General features: G+C 35.5%; 1 protein-coding gene and 2 long non-coding RNA genes across 8 annotated transcripts in view; 2 read left to right on the forward strand and 1 right to left on the reverse strand.

The window, feature by feature from the left end:
- Positions 1-6,547, forward strand: part of LOC147845592 (uncharacterized) — a 344,082-nt gene extending 337,535 nt beyond the window's left edge. Inside the window, exons 2-3 of the long non-coding RNA XR_015480659.1 lie at positions 5,602-5,773; positions 6,333-6,547. This is a non-coding gene — a long non-coding RNA (uncharacterized LOC147845592). The remainder of the gene's footprint in view (positions 1-5,601; positions 5,774-6,332) is intronic.
- taok2a (TAO kinase 2a) overlaps positions 1-14,556 on the reverse strand; it is a 46,398-nt gene extending 31,842 nt beyond the window's left edge. For all 6 annotated transcript variants that reach the window (XR_015480642.1, XR_015480643.1, XR_015480640.1 and 3 more), the window contains exon 1: positions 14,103-14,556. The gene's annotated coding sequence lies outside the window, so the exon portion shown is untranslated. The remainder of the gene's footprint in view (positions 1-14,102) is intronic.
- Positions 9,718-11,720, forward strand: LOC141381178 (uncharacterized). The gene is made up of 2 exons (XR_015480663.1): positions 9,718-10,026; positions 10,079-11,720. It is a non-coding gene; the product is annotated as an uncharacterized LOC141381178 (long non-coding RNA).
- Positions 14,557-19,145: the final 4,589 nt, after the last annotated feature.

The raw sequence follows: 19,145 nt of genomic DNA on the forward strand, positions 1-19,145 counted from the left end.
AAACTTGTTTTCATAGTTGAAAAGTTAAAATCACAATTCTTGTTGTGCAATGCTAAACCTTTATGTTGAAAGAGTGCAAATATATATATTTTAATATATATTGCACTTATACATTCTGTTTATCTTGAAAATACTTAAATAATATGTGCTATATGTTCTAAAATGGCCCTCTACTGTAAACTGACACTCTGGCTCTGAGAGAAAAGCCAGTTTGTAAAAAAAAAAGTCTTGGTTTTGCTTGGTTAATAAATAATCAAACTCATTCAATGGCACAGCATCCTCTTTCACATCATCTCATAAACTTGATCTAATCAGTTAGTGCTGAATTATCGCATTGTATCGTGATATGGGTGTAAATCGTATCGTGTTGCATCGCAATATGTCACAAATGTATCGCTAATATATCGAATCGTATTCTTTGTATCGAGATGCGTATCGGATCGGCGTTATAGCTTAGATGCCCAACCCTATTATTTACAACATTATTACCTGTAATTCCCAGCCTATGCAGGTTCTATTCACTAAAGTAGACTTCAATCAGAGGCGCGTGCGCGACTGCCCTCTCTGTGGTAACGCTTAAGTCACGTGTGATTTTGCGGTCTTAAATACATTACATGAAGACAGAAATGACATTTTTGAGGTGAATAATATCTTATAAAAAATACAGCATTACTATTTGGAGGTGTCCACGTTGCTGAACAACGTATGTAAAACAATGTGAAGACTTGTGCGGCCATTATTGCTTCTCTCCTGAATTTGATAATTTGATTAACAGAATCTTAAAAATGCTGGATTAAGATGGCTAGGGGGTTGAATCGAGATTGCAATCTTTTTACAAATAATTGTGCAGCTCTAATATATACATACAATAACAAGCCATGGTCGACCCGAGCTCAAAAAAACCTTGTTGTCACCTTGATGAACAGCCACAAAGCCAAGAAGAACAAAATCTGCCATGTCTTGTTTTTGTTTTACAAGGTTGTCTAAAACTGCACATCTATATCTATATCTGAAATAACAAACTTCTTGAGCTGATGATAATAATGTGCGCATGATTATTAAAGTGCTTTTCACATCCGATCCTTTCAGAAACAGACAAACGCGAGTGTGAAATGCAAAAAGAGCAAATGATTATTTCAGCAACCTAAAACATGTACAAACTGCCATGTTTAACTATTATCAAGGTCTTTTGGACTATTATGAACTCGGAATGATAGAATTACTTTATAACAAAAGGTTACATGTGCTGGCGAAGATTAAAGACACAGATGAGAGGTTTGCACTAACTGGGCTATCTTGTGTGTTGTTTTTGAACACAAATAAAGACTAAATGTACGCTGTGTGTAGTTTTTCTGTAATTGGTAACACATTGAAGACTGTAACGGGCTGTAGGTGTTCATATATGTTGCATTTAATTATTTATTTTATATAATCGCAGACGTTACAGTAAGCTATTTCGCACTGTCAGTGATCTGCAGTTATAATTAAATCACGTTCATAGAAAAGTTAGTAATGAACATTCATACACGCGTAATTGTGTATAAAGCATCTGTTTTGTGAGAAGAGCTTCTCATATTATATGTAAACGACCTGTAAAGCTTTACTTTGACATTTGCTCGAGCGAGAATGACGTCGACTGAAACTTTCTGTTGTACACCACGCCCACCATTGGTACCCTTTTGGCAGTGGAAACGCAAGCTTAATAAAGGTGACCCATACCATACTGTACCACTCAGTGAAAATGGGCCATAACCAATAGGCCACAGCTGCCATGTAGGATTTAATAATCAAACTACACCTATGTTTGTTTGTGAATAAGTGCCCTCTAGTGGTGAAAATTACAAAACAAGCATTTATTTGAAATCATGAAACAAGTCTTTCCTTTCTTTTGGTCATAAAAACTTAAATTTGGGCATTCAAGGCATGATAATTTTCTAACACTACTTGTGAAGTGACTACCAGATCAGCAAAAAAGTTCATGTCCTCATACAGCAAGACAGCAAACACTGAATCCATGCTTGATGTGTCATTGTCATTCATGTTTGAGTGTGTGAGTGTACGAAACAAAACTTCACTACTCATTTCACACAAACACTCCATATTTAACATTCAGTGACAATCGTCTACATGTTGAATTTGTTGCACAGCACGGCTTTCGATTTATTCATCAGAACTGTGACATTCTGGATTATGAAAATAATTGCTTTATTTAATGGCAAGTTTTCTTAATGAAGAAAATATGTGTTCTGTGTAAGAATATGAATGCATAGATGGACAACGGTCATTTCAAGTGTTAACAAACATCTATATTGTATTATAGTCTAATTATAAGTGCGTGTAAAGACATTTAGTGACATGTCACGCTATTCATTCCATTTAGCTTTTTTTTTAAAGCAATGTTTGTCTCAGTCTTCCCTAAACTTGCCGTCTCTGTAAAACTTGAATCCTGTCTCTTCCAAGATCTGCTTTGTAAGAGATGAGTTCTCTTCTCTGCTAACTCAGGTGTATTAACATCTCTGCCAAACTCCAGTCATAAATGTTCTTGCTGGGCAGCAGTTTCTCTTTACTCAGCTGGCCAATAATGGTATTCAGGAGTTTAAATTTCTTTATTCCACATTGAAGTGGTGCTATTGTGAGAACTCAAACATTTCACATTAATTTTGTATATGATGCTCATAATTTTACCCCACCATAAGTGTCGCTGCCAATATGCGCGCAAGCCACGCCCTTCCATTAGAAATAACGAACTTGTGCGCGCAAAACTCGGGATATGTGATAACTAAGTTTAACTATAAGTTTAACTATGGTTGAGGCTACTTACTAAGGCTGGTACACTTATACCAGCCTTTATTACAATGTATGTGGTGAACTTCAAACTAGGCCACAATTGGCATAACTTTTAGCTGCAGCAGTTTTGTTCAATGCAAAAATGTAGTGTTAAGAAGCCTTTACGAATAATTAACAGTGACGAATTAAAGTTTGGTTAATAGTGAAATCGGTTAACCGTTGCATCCTAAAGTAGGGCTGGGACATGTCACATATGAAAAAAAAAAATGCAATCTCAATTGTAATTTTCCATATTAAATGATAACTATATATCTATTTCGATACAAGTTTTTGATGCTTCCAGATTTTAAAAGAGTACCCCAATAATGACAAAAGCCACAAAATTAGAGAGTTCATTAAATGGCATAACATTTTCGGCCGATAAATGTTCGGTGGCCGTAGATTCAGCACATCTCTAATATCAACACACTTGTAGATTCCCATTGTTGCACATTTCTGCTGTGTGATTGGCTCTTTGATCAATATAGAGTAAAAAAAAGTCCAGAGCTTATTATTATTGACAATATTCATTGTATATTATTGTTTATGGCCAAAATATCATATCCCGGTATTTTTAGGCAGAATGACGGTATACGATATATATCCTGTATTTTTCAATAAATGGTTACTTGAGAGTTAAAGCCTTTTTTTAAAAACTTTATTAAACATTTGAGCAAAATACAATTCAAACACAGAAGTTTCCCTCCCTGTTTCTAAATAAACAGTACCACAAAATCTTTGATAAATAAAATACAGTACAGATATGTCTCCGGCTTAAAACTACAAGTTGCACAACTTTTAAATTATAAACAAAATCTTTGATAAATAAATACAGTACAGGGTTTTTCCTGCTTAACACTATACACTGGACTACTGTGCTGTTGTGAAAATAAAAAAGTAAACAGAACCACAAAAAACATAGCTACATGGTCAGAGAGAGAAAAAAATAGTAACAAAACAAAAAATATTGTATGATAGAAAAGAACGACATTGAATTTAAATTTGAAACAACACAGTATTTTATTGTCACAATTACATTGTTGTTATAAGTAATCCTGTACCACAGTTGTGAGATTTATAAACAATTAAATCAGCTGTATGTTTTTTTTGTTGCACATTTACATGTATGTATTGTGCACAATTATTAAACAGTGCACATATCCAAGATACCAAAAGATTAGTTTTTCATACCATGTAAATAATCCTACACTTTTTTTCTTTTGTTTTGACTAAACTTGTTTTACTAAAAATTAAATAAGGAGATGAAAACAAATAAACTATAGATTTGAGAAGTAACGGAATTGTTTCAGAGTGCTGTGACGAAATGCTGGTTAAGCATATAAATGTAAACAGAGCATTATAACAGAGCAGAATGCAGAGCTAAATGTGTTACAAGGTAAATGTAAAGAACAGACTGTCGTGTAATAAATCCTGAACATATTATCAGTGAATATGAGGTGGTTTCACTTTCGAAATGGGGGTATAAATTAGTCCTATTTTGGCGTTTTAAATTATTTTGAACACATTCAGGTGCTGCTTGTCAATTTGACAAGGCTTCTACGTCCGTTTATGCTATCAATTGCGGAAGAAATGATCGATAAAAGGTGTGAGTCAGGGGGAGTCAGATTTGTCCGGCCAGTCAGATTTAGATACAACACTGCATGTTCCTACCTCCATGTCGCGAGTAGTGATGGGTCATTCTTGAACAATTCGTTCATTTTGAACAAATCTTTTGTATGACTCATAAAATGCTACCTTGGGGTGGTCTGTTTCGCACAGAATGTGCACGTTTAACCTCAAACCACATCGATATGAACGATATAGGATAACACCACATCGCGTTAGGGAATCATTTCGATATATCCCCAGAACCCGATATACTGCCCAGCCCTACAATCAAACACAATATACCTGTTTCTAATGCTATAACTGCAAGTTTTAGTTGGCATGCTCAGTCTTTATTATGAATTCGATCAATTTTACGTCACCAAAGAAACTTTAAATATGCTAGAAATTTCCTTTGCTGCATATGCACAGAAACACTTGGATGCCTGTTTATTAAAAAAAAATAATAACTGCACTGAACACCAGCATACTTTGAAGCACATGACAAAAACCTGGCTGCTCAATCTACTCATATAACTTATGCTCTGGAGATGATAATCGATACTGAAATCTGAATACATTCACTGACTACATGACGAAGCCCAAACAGTAATGAAAAAGATTTTTTTTAAAAAAGCTATTGAAGACGTTCTCACATTAGTTTGGTTAACAGACAGGTGCAGACTTGACATTTCTGAGATTCCTTTAGTATTATCTTGATGTTCTCATTGGCACACACTTTTCTAACACAATATCAATCCAACACCATCTCCATGAAATCACAACACAACAGACTAGACTGTCATTCTTAGCTCTAGACCGTTTCAACCACATTTTAAAAGGATGTTTCGACTACATTTTAAGACATGTAAATGAATATAAACCACATGAATGGGAGCCACTTGAATAGAAATTAATATTGAGGAGATGGGTGAGGTCCATAAAGTCAACACCTAATAAAAAACTATTTACTTTCTGTAACCTGACGGCTTTCTCTAAGAAACATGATACTGCAAAAGTGGGGTGGGACTTGATATGATCCACAGGGAATTGACAGTGGAGCCAGATGGTTGGAAGGGAGGGGGTCGAAGATATTGAGGGATTTGTGAAATCATTAGAAAAAGGAAAGTAGCTTCCTTATATAAAACAAGAAAACATCGACTCCCTTAGGGCTGCCCCCAAATAGTCGACTAAACTTTAGTCGATATGAAGAGGGCTTGGTCGAATACATTTTCATTAGTCGGTTAGTTGCAAAAAAAAAAAAAAATCACGTGAAATTACGCAATCAAGGGCTGCGCAGTCAGTGTATGACATCATCAACAACAGTTTAACGCGATCTCGCGCCTCACGGTATACCAAAGCGCACTTGTGGGAGAGGTGTCTGACTGACGCTAATAATTATGTCAGGAAAATAGTCCAAAGTGTGGGATCATTTTGAAAAGTCGAAGGAAGACCCTAAAAAGGCTGTTTGCAAACTCTGCAGGAAAACATTTGCCTATCTGAAGAAATCGACACGAGATGGCAAATGACGGAAAATATTGCGACCAGCATTTATATACAAGCTGCTGTCTTAGACCCACGTTTTAAGAGCTTGTCATTCTTTGACCAACACGAACGAGAAGATGCGTACTCCACAGTGTCGGATCTGGCAGAAAGTTTATCTACAGAAGCTGCGCCAGAAAGTGAGCATGGCAGCATTAGCCCTGCAGAGGAGGGTGAGCCCGAACCGAAAAAGGAAAAGCAGGCCGAGATATCCATGCTGATGGCCATTGATGAGGAGGAGCATGCAGAAGAGAAGGATGAACTAAAAATGTACTTGGCAGATAAAACAAAGGTTGATTCGGGACCATTGGCATGGTGGCTAAAAAATGAACATCGATATCCAAAGCTCGCTAAAGCAGCTAAACGCCTCCACTGTATCCCTTCCACATCCACTCCATCAGAGCGCATCTTTTCAAAGGCCGGCTTCATTGTGAACAAGTCGAGAAGCTCCCTTCTTCCCAGCAATGTGGACAAGCTGGTGTTCCTCTCACATAATATGAAAAAAATAAAATCGAATTGAAAGCTTAGGTAAGAATGCTTAATTTCCTTTTTGTAGTGTTTCTGTTTGCTATCCGTTAGGCTATATATATAAAAAAACGGGTATTTTATTTTTATATAGGGTAGGCTATACAAATAAATAAATACATATTATTTTTATTTTTTCGTTTTTATATAATGCAGAAGTTGTTTTTTATTCTGTTAGAAAAATTAGTCTTATGTTTTTAATTTGTTGTTTCAGGTCAAGACTCATCCGTCGTCTTAATGGCAGTTTGTGGCTTTGCTCTGATATTTTTTATTTGTGTTAGTGTTCTTTAAATTATTTGTTCCACAATGTGTCTTAAATATAGTTGTTCTAAACAATTTAATCATAATTAGGCTGTTAATTTGTTTGCCGCCTTCTTTTTTTATTCTAAGTTTTGGCATTGTGCGATGTGCATTTATTAAGTTGTTCGTTTTTGTTAATTTTCCTTTTGAACAATATAAAATTATATAAATTTATATATAATAAATAATAAATAAATATATAATTTTCCACTGTATTTTTATACCAAACAGCGTTTTTGCTACAGTATTTATTAGTTTTTTTGCCTAGTTTTGTACTAGGCCTAAGTTGCTAATAAGTTTATTTGATTTATTTTAAAGAACAAATTTTAGTTTATTAAAAACTGTTTTTTTTGTTTGTTTTGTATTTGTTTGACATGTAACTGTTACAGTTTGTATTTTTGATAATAAATTATTAAAATGCACAGGCAGTCTGATTGCTGTTTTTATGTCATAATTAGCCTAACGTTATAACGTTACGGCCACTGATTTTTGTGTGTAAGCACTGTATACTTTAAACGCTTTACTATTCCGTTTTAAGCGCTTAATTTTCGTTTTGAATGCGCTAATATCATGCTTTAGCATTTTCTGTCATGTGGAGGTGTTAAACTTCAACTTGGACTATATTCCTAGTATATACGCAAGTTATTATATTAATATCATAAATGAACGATTATTTGATTAATCGCTAAAATGCAGAAGTGTTAGTCGACTAGAAATATCTTTAGTCGGGGGCAGCCCTAGACTCCCTGCACCGATAATTTGATTGTGCCAATATTCAGAATAAGGTCATAAATCAGAGCAAGATATTATAATAACAAAAGCAGATCTACTCACTCGTGTTTGCAAGCTATGTTCAATAATCTGATTACTCAGTAAAAAGTAAAACTGCAGAGCACAAATTATGAACTCAGTGGAGTTTTATTGACCACTTTCAGCACGCTTGCACTAAATGTGACAGAGATTTCTGTGAACCACATTGGCGTATGCCAGATTAGTACTATAAAAGTTACTTTGATTATTAGCTCTACAACACCAATGTTTTGAAGTTTGTGTTGATACAAATTAAAGCAAAAATCCTACTATAATTGTATAATGTGGGTGCAAGTAGATAGATCTGATTAAACGTTATTATCCTTGTGTAAAGTATAATACAGAGCTAATGAAATTAATTAATCAGTTGTTTTAAAAAGAAACACCACAGATTAATGTGGATTAAGAAAACAAATATGAAAGAAGGTAAATTTTAACTGTATTGAACTGATTTCAAATACTTAGTTGGTATGGTTCCATATGGGCAAGTCTGAGTATTTCAGCTTCTACTGGGATTTTTACACTCAACAACCTTTAGAGTTCATATTGAATGAACTGAAAAACATGAAAATGCTGTTGATGCCAGGGGAGAATGGTTAGACTGGTTTGAGCTGAATGGCCATCAATTTAGGCCATGATTTGGTCATTCGAGAAAAATTCTAGAAATCCTAAAACATTCTTATAATACTGATTTGACTTTCTCACAGAGCAAATTAATGGCTGTTGGCTTCAAATTTATTCTTTGATGCAATTTTGGCAGTGTTAGAAAATTTGAGACGTTCTTCTGCAGTGACGACAATCAAACCAAGAACCAAATGAATCGTGAAACTGATTACACAAACACCGCAACAACTTTAATCCACAGCAGGGAACTGTCCAACATGACCTTCAGGCATGCTATTAGCTAAAATTAATGCAACAGATTGCTTATGCTTGCTGTGAAGTATCATTTCAGGACACGGATCACTGAATGTGACAAATACATGTCCGTGTCTGGTGCATCTTGAATGTCGTACAGTCTGATATAACTTACACTAGGAAAACTGAGATTTTACAGTGGGCCTTGCAGATCATATTTGTACAGTTTGAAAAACTACAGTTGTAAAGAATCATTAAAAATGGCAAAGTGTTAACCCGGTTTAACTAAAATATCTACCTTGTTACAACAACGGTCAGTGGGAATACAAAACACCTCAAACATTAAATGCCGGGACACACCTAGCTGTCTGTTAGATATTGTAGGGCTAGCATCTTAGCTCGATTCAGCATGTTGAAACAGCCCATGTGATTGGCTTCAGAGAAAGAGAGCATTCTAAATGGTTATTCAGCAACGAATCAGAGGGCAAGTGTGACATTGCAAGTAAAGAATTCAAGACAAGGAACACAAAGAGGCCAGCTGTGAATTCACTACATTTCTCAAATATTTGAAAACCATACAGATTATTTGATTATCAGACACATTGGCTGATTAGACGTCAGCTTGGTGTTTATCGCTCTCAAAGCATACAAGTTAAAGGAGCAGAAAACTATGGTGTCTTTAGAGAACAACAAACGGAGAGTAGAGTTCACATGGGCTCACCAAAACTGAACAACAGAAGACTAGAAATTTGATCTCCACAACATGTAAGCTTGGATCCTATCTTACTGCTCGGGACCCTTTACTGATACATGAGCATAAAGCCCATGTGAAATCAAAATTTACAATATTTATTAGGGCTGGGCGATAAAATCGTTATCGATATTTATTCAAAAAAAGATTTGGTATGTTTCAGTATGAAGCACTGTAGTTTATTGAAATGTGGCGGCTGAGCATGCGCCTTGGAAGCAATGCCAATAAGCTTAGAGTAAATTTGACATTTCCAATAGAGGCACGCGACTAGCACGGCGCACATGTGAGCGACACACACATGTTGTGCAATCAGCGCACATTCGCCAGGCGTACCTAGTTGAAAACATCTCAACTTTTCAGAATGCCGCAACCGCACCGTGATTCATGCAACTAACCAATCTGCTTCACACTTTGTATGGAATATACACATTTCAGTGATAACTAATTACCTCAGACAAACACAGCGCACCAAAACACTGCAATGCTTTTTAAATTTTTTTCCATAAACTTGGCACCCTTTGAGAAAATGCTATTGTTGTCTAGGTACGAGATACGCCAGTGAAGCGTGACTATTGTAATGGTCAAAGAAACCACGCATTTGCGCATGCCACTTTAGGTTAGAATAAGAACACATGAAAAAAAGAGAGCCGTATAACAGAAGTGAGGAGATCGTAAATAGAAAGGATGGAAACTTGTCGCCAGAGTGGCTTTTTGGTTTCTTTTCTTGTGCATCTCAGCCACTAGTTCCCCATCTGAAAAAGTTTTTAGCATGGGTAATAATATAGTCATCCAACTTTACAATTTTTAATGTTTAGCATGTATTTGAATAATGACGGTTGATTTCTTTACTTGAAAGCTCAGATATGAACTTAAACACTAAATACTGAACTACGCTGTTTCAATTTACTATGATCTTTTATGTGAAGCTGCTTTGACACAATCTACACTGTACAAGCGCTATAGTAAATTTAATTGAATTAAATATGATTATCAGAATTTGTTTTGTTTACAGAGTTTGAGGTTTACTGTATCATTATTACTCACACCTTACAGATGTTGATCTACCTTAGTTGCACACACTTTGCAACATTTTATTTGTAAAGTTTTAGTCTCTTTAACACTTATCTTTGTTTTATTATAAAGAAATGAGATATTTTGTTTCAATATTTTTGCTTTTGACTATTACAACTATTATCTATAGTAATGTTGGAAAATTAAAATAAAGTAGTTGAATAAAAAAATTCCTAATATTCCTAAATGGATGGTTAAAATAAAATATTCAATAATCAAATGATATAAAACAGTATATCGTGATAATTTTTTTGCAATATCACCCAGCCCAAATGTTTATTTGGCTAGTGCACATTGTTTTTCTTTAGATAAACAATTAATCCTTGCAAATAATCCACTGGAAAAAAGTTTTTTTAATTTTTAATCAAATTCTGACCATTTGCTTTTGCTTCTTCCTCCCTTTAGTCACAATGAAGGCCACTCGTACCATAAGTTTGCTATGAGGAAGCGATGTGCAAAATGAAAGCTTCACCCCATACACAATATTCCATTTTAGTTGGAGGTACATAAACATGCTAAAAAAAGGTTTCAGCAAATTTCAATTCACACCGACTTAACACCAAAACCTACCAGAGTACTGTTGACCGCCTCCATCATTTATGACCAACTTACAAAATATTGTGCATGTGCATTTCCATTTCATGCCTACTTTACACATATTTAGCATGGAGCACACAAGACAAGTCTAATTATAGGTACGATAGTTCCAGACAAATACGCTTTGTGGAAAAAACAACTCCAACAGAGAGAGACAGATTGAAATATAATACTTCAACCAGACAAACCGGCACAATAAGACAGACGGTGACTCAATCACACTGCGGGAGACAAACAACTCCACTTCAGCGTCAAAAAAGCTCATCCGAGTTTCCAAGCTTTTAGCGGCGCACAAAACTTTCTGGTTGCTGTAATAAAGACCAGAAAATACAGCTAGGGAAAAAAAAAACATGTGATCTGAGCTCTGTGGATCACCACCAGTGCTTCCTTTGCTTCAAACAGCATGATTACAGGGTGGTGGGGGTCTATGGGATGGAGAAGTCTTTCGCATTTCCTGTTTAAAGCAAGGAGGTTCACACAAAAAAATCTACATGAAAACCCACAGCTGCAAACCAACCCATAAACTGACTTTTTACAACAGTAATTCTCAAACCTGATCAGTGACAAGTCAATTTTGTAAATGTAAAAAGTACTGTACATTTTGGATTGCATATCTACTGTGTTTGTAAAATAAGATTGGGTGCGGCCATCTGCAACTGAGGAATCTGGTGTCATTTGTATCTAGTTATTTACCAGTGTAAAAAGGTTTTATTAACATTATTGTTAATAACAAACTAAATTTGTTGCTCACATGCTGTGAAGTTATTTCCCTTAAATAGAACCATGAATTGACCATTTTGCTTCCCCAATGAACAGTGAGGTTTTTTTTTTTTTTTTTTTACAAAAAAAAAAAAAACAACAATGCCATAATTTTCAACATTTGTCTCCGAAAGTCCAGGAGATGATTTATGTGGCGGGGCTATTCTGAATAACTAAGTTGAGAACCAGGGGGTGTCTGTGTTGTTGTTAACTGTACCGTGGACCAACTTTCAGGGCAGGAGGTAATGGTGATTGGATACTAAAGACTGATTTATACTTCTGCGTCAAGCGCAAGCCTTACATGTAGTCGTACAATCAAACTTCTGTTTGAGGTTTGTGTTGCTCTGCAATAACACTTTTGTACCGCTAGCTGGCAGTAGAATTTTATGTTCCTCTGTGTCGAGTTTCTATAGGGTTGTTTTGTTTTTCCTGAACGCTACAAGCAGGAACTGCCGAATGTGCAGCAACTTTAAATATAAGGTAAACAAAAATCAAAAGTCTCCATCTGGAGCTCCTTCACGGAACTCGACACTTGTAAACAATTGCTCCATCAGGCTTGCAGCTCTCAGCAAGACCCATGCTTGTCATTGCTACCAAGCCAACCTATCACAGAGCTTGCGCTGGCGTCAGCCACGGTGAGGGCTATGCAACCGCGCGAAGGCTGTGCCAAACATATGCGTGCACTTGACGCAGAAATATAAATCAGCCTTAAGTTGACAACTGGGGAGGGAGGATGTTGAAGACTATGCCAAAAAGTTGAAGACTTTTTCCAGGTAATAACAAATTGATAGGACGGTGGGAAATGGGTGTGAAACTCCAGGGAAAAAGGAGACTGTTGGCAGGTATGCATTGTGAACAATATAAAAATCAAAACAATTGTTTTTTTATGATTATTAAAAAAAGAACTGTTTATGGAATGGGACCATTCCATTTATGTTAAAAGTTTGTGATGGAGCCATCAATTCTAATTAAGAAGCTTTACTTTCAGGAATGTGATGAAATAGATGCCTTAATCAATTATAAAGGAATAAAAAAACATAAGCGCATAAGACGTTGTTTGAAATAGAGCTGGGCCGATAAACGATATTATATCGAATCATGATAAAGTTAATTTCAATAACAATGATAAGCTCTGGAGTCCGGACTTTTTTTACTCTATATTGATCTAAGAGACGATCACACAGCAAAAATGTGCAACAATGGGAATCTAGAAGTCTGTTGATATAAAGATGCACTGATTTTTCATCCACCGAAAATTTACCAGCCAAAAAAATGTTACGCCATTTAATGAACCCTCTAATATTTGTGGCTTCCGTCATTGTTGGGGTACTCCTTTAAATCTGGAAGCATTAACAACTTATATTGAAATATATATATTGTTCAAAATGGAAAATAATTATCGAGATTGTGTTTTTGCCATATCGCCCCTCCCATAACTTTCATTCATTTTCAAAACAAAAGTACTTTCATTAATTAAATCTGAAAAGTTTCCGTAGTTCAGCTTAAACTTTGATGACTCAAAAAGTAAAAGTGCTCAAAATTTTATATAAATCTAGATTCAAATATCTCTGGTTAATATTTTATCTCCGGTTACGTCCAAAAAAAAAATAAACAAAAAAGTCTTAAATGTTTAAAAGCACATGAATGTGAGGAACTGACCTACATCTTGAGCTCACAAGCAGAGGCTCCAGGAGCTGAGCTGGGTGTGTCATCATCCACAATATGTAACGACAAGATTAAGAACTATATCTTTGCAAAGTATTGATGAGAACTTTGACCCCTCCCTCTACTTTCAGTCTACTAACATTACATGATGAATATCGTGTATTGATTACACATGCTCTAATGTGCCATTACTGTACTTAAAGGGCACACAGTAATGTTTTTTCATCCACCCACTGAGTGCACTTAAGTCCATAATGTGTTTGTACAGAAGCACACCTTTCACACCAGCTTTCCTGCAGACTTTGTGTGATGTGTGGAGCACTTTTGTTGGTCTCGGGGGTGGATGAATTGTGATGGGTGGTTTGAAAAGGGGTATAGACTTGTGTACTATTGTATAAATGTTAATTAGGGATATAAGGGAGCACAATTAGTTTCCGGAGTTCTACGGGAAAAGGGAAGCTAAACAATAGGGAATCACGACAGCTGTCTCAAATCCAAACGATCCTGCAATTTGTGGAATTACAAGGCGTAATGTTTTTCTTGCTTATATTTCATCGAGTAGCTCATTATTTTGAAAAACAACCCGGGGAGGATAAGATATGGCTGCAGTGCAAGTCTATTGTTGTATTGTTATGATGGAAGATGTCCGGCTAGCTCATGACAGGCTCAAGATGAGCGTCTGTCAACAACACAGTCTGAGTTTAACGTTACGTGCCTGATCCACTTTTAAATGTCACACATTCACATTTAGGGGTTCAAACTCAAGCGTTCACAGAAAATAAATCCATCTTACCGTGGCGCTCTGCGATTTTCCTCTTTATTCCCCGTGAATAAACAGTTATCCGGCTTCCTCCGCAAGTAAACCGTGGCGTTTGCTGTTTTATTTTGCCCGTTGCGACGTTTCAAATCAACACACGGCCCATATTCCTACTAACGTCCGCCTTCGAGCGTGCAGAAGAGTACAATTCGATAAGTATCAATATCCTAAAAGTCTTTGGAGTGTATGAAGTCTTTATCTCTCACTCTCGCTAACGGTCCGTTAGCCAGCTAGCCGACGGTTTCCTTTCTGAATTCGGGCCGGGGCTGGTGTACCTGCTCGCCCGCTCCCGCGCCTATCATATTGCACACTTACATCCGCACTTTTGATTGAACGTGTGATTTTAAGACTAATTTTATCCCGTGTTTCTGATTGTCTTTCTGTCTAACCCCCTTTTTTGTCCAGGAAACGCAAAATGGCTACGTGGGGCGGGAGCCAACCGGAAAAAGGGTCAAAATGATGTGCCGTGTGTTTCCGTTAGAGAGTGGCGCTGGGAATATGCCATGTTGATAAGGGCAAATGCTGGTTTGATGATTTGCCCTAGTTGCATTTAAACTCGGTTCAATTTCTACTTTTTGTTTGGTTAATAATTGTCTTACGTTAAGGTATAGGCCATTAGCTATTGTATTTATTAGTGTTCAATGCATTAAATATAGGATCCAAAAGCATATTTTGCAAGGGCAAAATAAGTAATAAAAAAAATGGTTATATTGGTGTATAGTTGAGCCATATACATGTATCATGATGTAATCGATGAATAATAACCACTGAACAAAAAAAAGTGCAATCGCTATTTTATTGCCTTCTATGATTCAGTAAAAAAAAAAAAAAACTTAAGTCAACTTAATTTATTTCTAGAGCACCTTCAACCAACCACAATGGGTACCAAAGTGCTGTACACAAAAACACATAATACATGCAAACATACAAGGATCCAAAGTACATAAAGTCACAACACATGATTAAAGCTAAAGAAAACAAGTGTGTTTTCAGTGACATGTTGGACATTTTTAACATCTTAAGAACAGTTGGACATGTTCTTAAGGAGATCGTTCCAGAGTCTTGGAGCAGCTTCTGAAAAATCTCTATAAACCTCGACATTTCAAGTAAGATCATGGAACTGTCAAATAGAGACGATCCTCAGAGCGAAGAGATCTCACTGGTTGGTGTTAATTAGCCCAGAAATATACTCGGGAGCCAGGCCATGAAGAGATTTAAAAGCAGCATTTTGTAGTGAATTCCAGACTGGATTAGCCAGTACAGGTGTCTCTTTTTTGTGCCTGTTAAAAGCCTGGCTGCTGAGTTCTGGACCAGCTGAAGATGAGAGACATAGGCCTGACTCACACCCAAATACAATGAGTTGCAATAATCCAGATGAGAGGAGATGAAGGCATAAACAACCTTCTCCAAGTTACTGAAAGAGAAGACAGATTTCCGCTTGGCAATATATCTAAGATAGAAAAAAAAAAAGCTATTTTTGACAACACCATTAATTTGGCGATCAAATTTAAACTCAGAGTCAAAACTAACGGCAAGACTTTTTACAGAGGAATGTATTTTTCCAGGAAGCAAAGACAGATTGGCTTTAAAATCCAAACCTTTTGGAATAAAAAACAATACATTCACACTTGTCCTCATTTAATTTCTGCCATGCTTTCCTTATTCTATAATAATAACTTGTCGAAGTGAAGATAATCATTTTCAAGTCATGAGAACTAACAGTTGAAGGCTGAAAATTAAAATCTTTTACATGTGTAAGCTTGCTGGTTTCCCCTCACTCACACAACAGGTTATACCCGACCAATTTATGGCCCATGGTATCTGTAATGGGGGATATTATTTCATAAAGCAAAAAAACAAAGATCTTTTCAAAACAGGCTGATCATGGATTTACAGAATAAGCAAAAAATATTCCATACAAACATAAACAAGACAGCGGCATCTATGACTTCAAACTGGCATGGTTGTCATTTCATTTTACAGTCCAGTGGTGTTTACTCCAGACATCGCTATTCATGATGCAGGAAATCAACCGTATAAAAACACCTTACAATCATTTAATGAAGTGAAAGGGATAGTTCACTCAAAAAAAGCTTCATTACCTCATGTGGTTTTAAAACTGTTGAACATAAAAGAAGATATTTGAAGAATGATGGTTTCTGGCACCCATTGACTTCAGTAGAAAATATATGACTATGGATGTCTATGAGCACCAGCAACCATATTCAAAACACTTCAATGGAAGAAAGAAACTCAAACAGGTTTTGAACAAGTGAAGGGTGAGTGAATGATCATATCGCTCAACTTGCCCTTAAAATGATAACTAATGTTTGCCAGTGCTTCTTATCAATCATCTAGATTTTGGTAAGAGGAAGCTCATATGTACTTTCGATAAATCTCATGTCGTGTGTTGTTGATTGAGTCGTGCTTCTATATCTCATATAAGAGATCATCTGCATGGGGCTCGAGGGAAGGCTTTATTTTGACAGAAACATTGCTGTCTGCATTATAATTAAACTGGTTCAACTAGAACCATTCCTGGAATAAATGCAGTCATTATCAATGCAAATGCTATGAAAAAAATACTCTGTTTGAAATAATTGTAACACAAGTATTCCTGCCAACAGGTATTTTTTGACTTACTGTTATACAAGTATCTGCTCAATGATAAACAAACAAACAAACAAACAAACAAACAAACTAACTAACTAACTAACTAACTAACTAACTAACTAACTAACTAACTAACTAACTAACTAACTAACTAACAATAAATAAACAAATGATATAATTCATTCATTCATTTTCTTCTTGGCTTAGTCCCTTTATTCATCAGGGGTCAACATAGCGGAATGAACCGTCAACTTATCCAGCACATGTATTACGCAGCGGATGCCCTTCCAGCTGCAACCCATCACTGGGAAACACCCATACACTCTCATTTACACACATACACTACGGCGCATGTCTGTGTGAGAAAAACGGAGCACCTGGAGGAAACCCACACAAACAGGGGGAGAATGAGCGCACTCCAAACAGAAATGTCAACTGACCCAGCCGGGCCTCGAACCAGTAACCTTCTTGTTGTGAGGCAACAGCGCTACCCACTGCGCTGCTCTAAATGATATAATGATAACTTAAATAAAATAATAATAATATTAAGCAAATTTCAAACAGTTTTCAACATTGTCAGTGTAGACTGTAAGCAATTAGTAACAACTTAAAAAAGGAGTAGACCAGTAAACAAATGATGTGCAAAATTATAAAAATTAAGTCAACTTAATAGTTCTAAGCAGGGTTGTTGCAGGTTTTAAATTAAAGATTTTTTAAGACCCTTTTAGGAATGTAATTTCAGACTTAGGGACAAACACTAAGGATTTGTTTTCTAATGGACCAGTATTATCATAAGGAATCATATAATTGTTTTTAGTTTTCTTTCCCTAAAGGAATTTAATATATAAGGAATTGTAAAATGTAAAAATGCTGTTAAAATGTCTAAGAGCTGTTGTGAATTGTATCTTTTTGCAAAAAACATATATATATATATATATATATATAGATTTGAAGTTAGAATGATTAGCCCGACTTTGATTTTTTTCTTCTTTTAAATGTTGTTTAACAGTGAGGAAATGTTCACAGTATGTCTGATAATATTGTGTCTTCTAGAGAAAGTCATTTATTTTATTTTGGGTAGAATAAAAGCAGTTTTTAATTGTTTTAAAAATCATTTTAAGGTCAAAATTTATAGCCCCTTTAGGCTCTATTTTTTTCCCCGATAGTCTACAGAACAAACCATCGTTATACAATAACTTTTACCCTAACCTGCCTAGTTAACCTAATTAACCTAGTTAGGCCTTTACATGTCACTTTAAGCTGTATAGAAGTGTCTTGAAAAATATCTGGTCAAATATTATTCACTGTCATACTGACAAAGGTCAAATAAATCCGTTATAAGAGATGAGTTATTAAAATTATTATGATAAGAAAAGTGCTGATAAAATCCTCTCTCCGTTAAACAGAAATTGGGGAAAAAATAAACAGGGGGGCTAATAGTTCAGGGGTGATAATAAATACAACACAATTTTTAAATTAATTTAATAGTTTTTAAGGCTTAAAATGTAGTTTTTGAAATGTAAGACTTTTTAAGACCCAGTAGACACCCTGTCCAAGTTACAACAATTTTATTCACATTTCAATTTAAGGCAACAAGTTTACTCACTTTTTATAAGGAAAATGTAACCGATTTCCCATGTGTTGGATTGCCGCTGGAAGGGCATCCACTGTGTAAAACATATGCTGGATAAGTTGGCGGTTCATTCCATTCATTCAATGAATTAATATATAAATGTAGTATAATATACCTAAATATACCAAAACTTCAGTATTGGGTAAATGGCTTACACCAATAAGTATTGTATTAAAACTGCAACTACAGAATTGCCACAACAAATAAATGTAAATGCTAAAAACAAATTAATAGATAGATGCGTTTTATTAATGTGTGGTTTAAAAACGCTACAGCATTTATTACAAAGTACTAAAGAATTTTTTCATGTTTAATAAAGGGACTAAGCCAAAAAGAAAATGAATAATTGAATGAAAATGATAACTTTTTACAGTCTGAGAAATGTTTGAGATGTCAGAATGATTTTTGATCAACTTTGTGACACTAAACACTCTAATGATGCTGACAATCCAGAAAAAAAAAAGTTTTTGTTTTTTATTAAGTGTTCGTGATTACTGAAAAATAACAATAGTATAGCACAGATATATTTCTTGTGTTTGACACCAGCACAGACATCCTTTAAATGAATTTAATAAAAAGAAGAATTATCAGAATCACTCCTTGCGTCTCTTTATTGTTCCATTTCATATGTAAAGTATAAGAGACACAAGGCAGAGAAACAGGTTTACCATAAAAGAAACTCACCCTGGAGGACTTTCTTTTTGTATGTAAGACAAGTTATAAGTCTAACCCCACTATTATATCTTGGCACTAAATTAGAAACCATATCATAA

The sequence above is a fragment of the Danio rerio genome, chromosome 3, assembly GCF_052040795.2.
Source record: "Danio rerio strain M-AB ecotype USA chromosome 3, GRCz13ab, whole genome shotgun sequence".
Taxonomy (NCBI): Eukaryota; Metazoa; Chordata; class Actinopteri; order Cypriniformes; family Danionidae; genus Danio; species Danio rerio.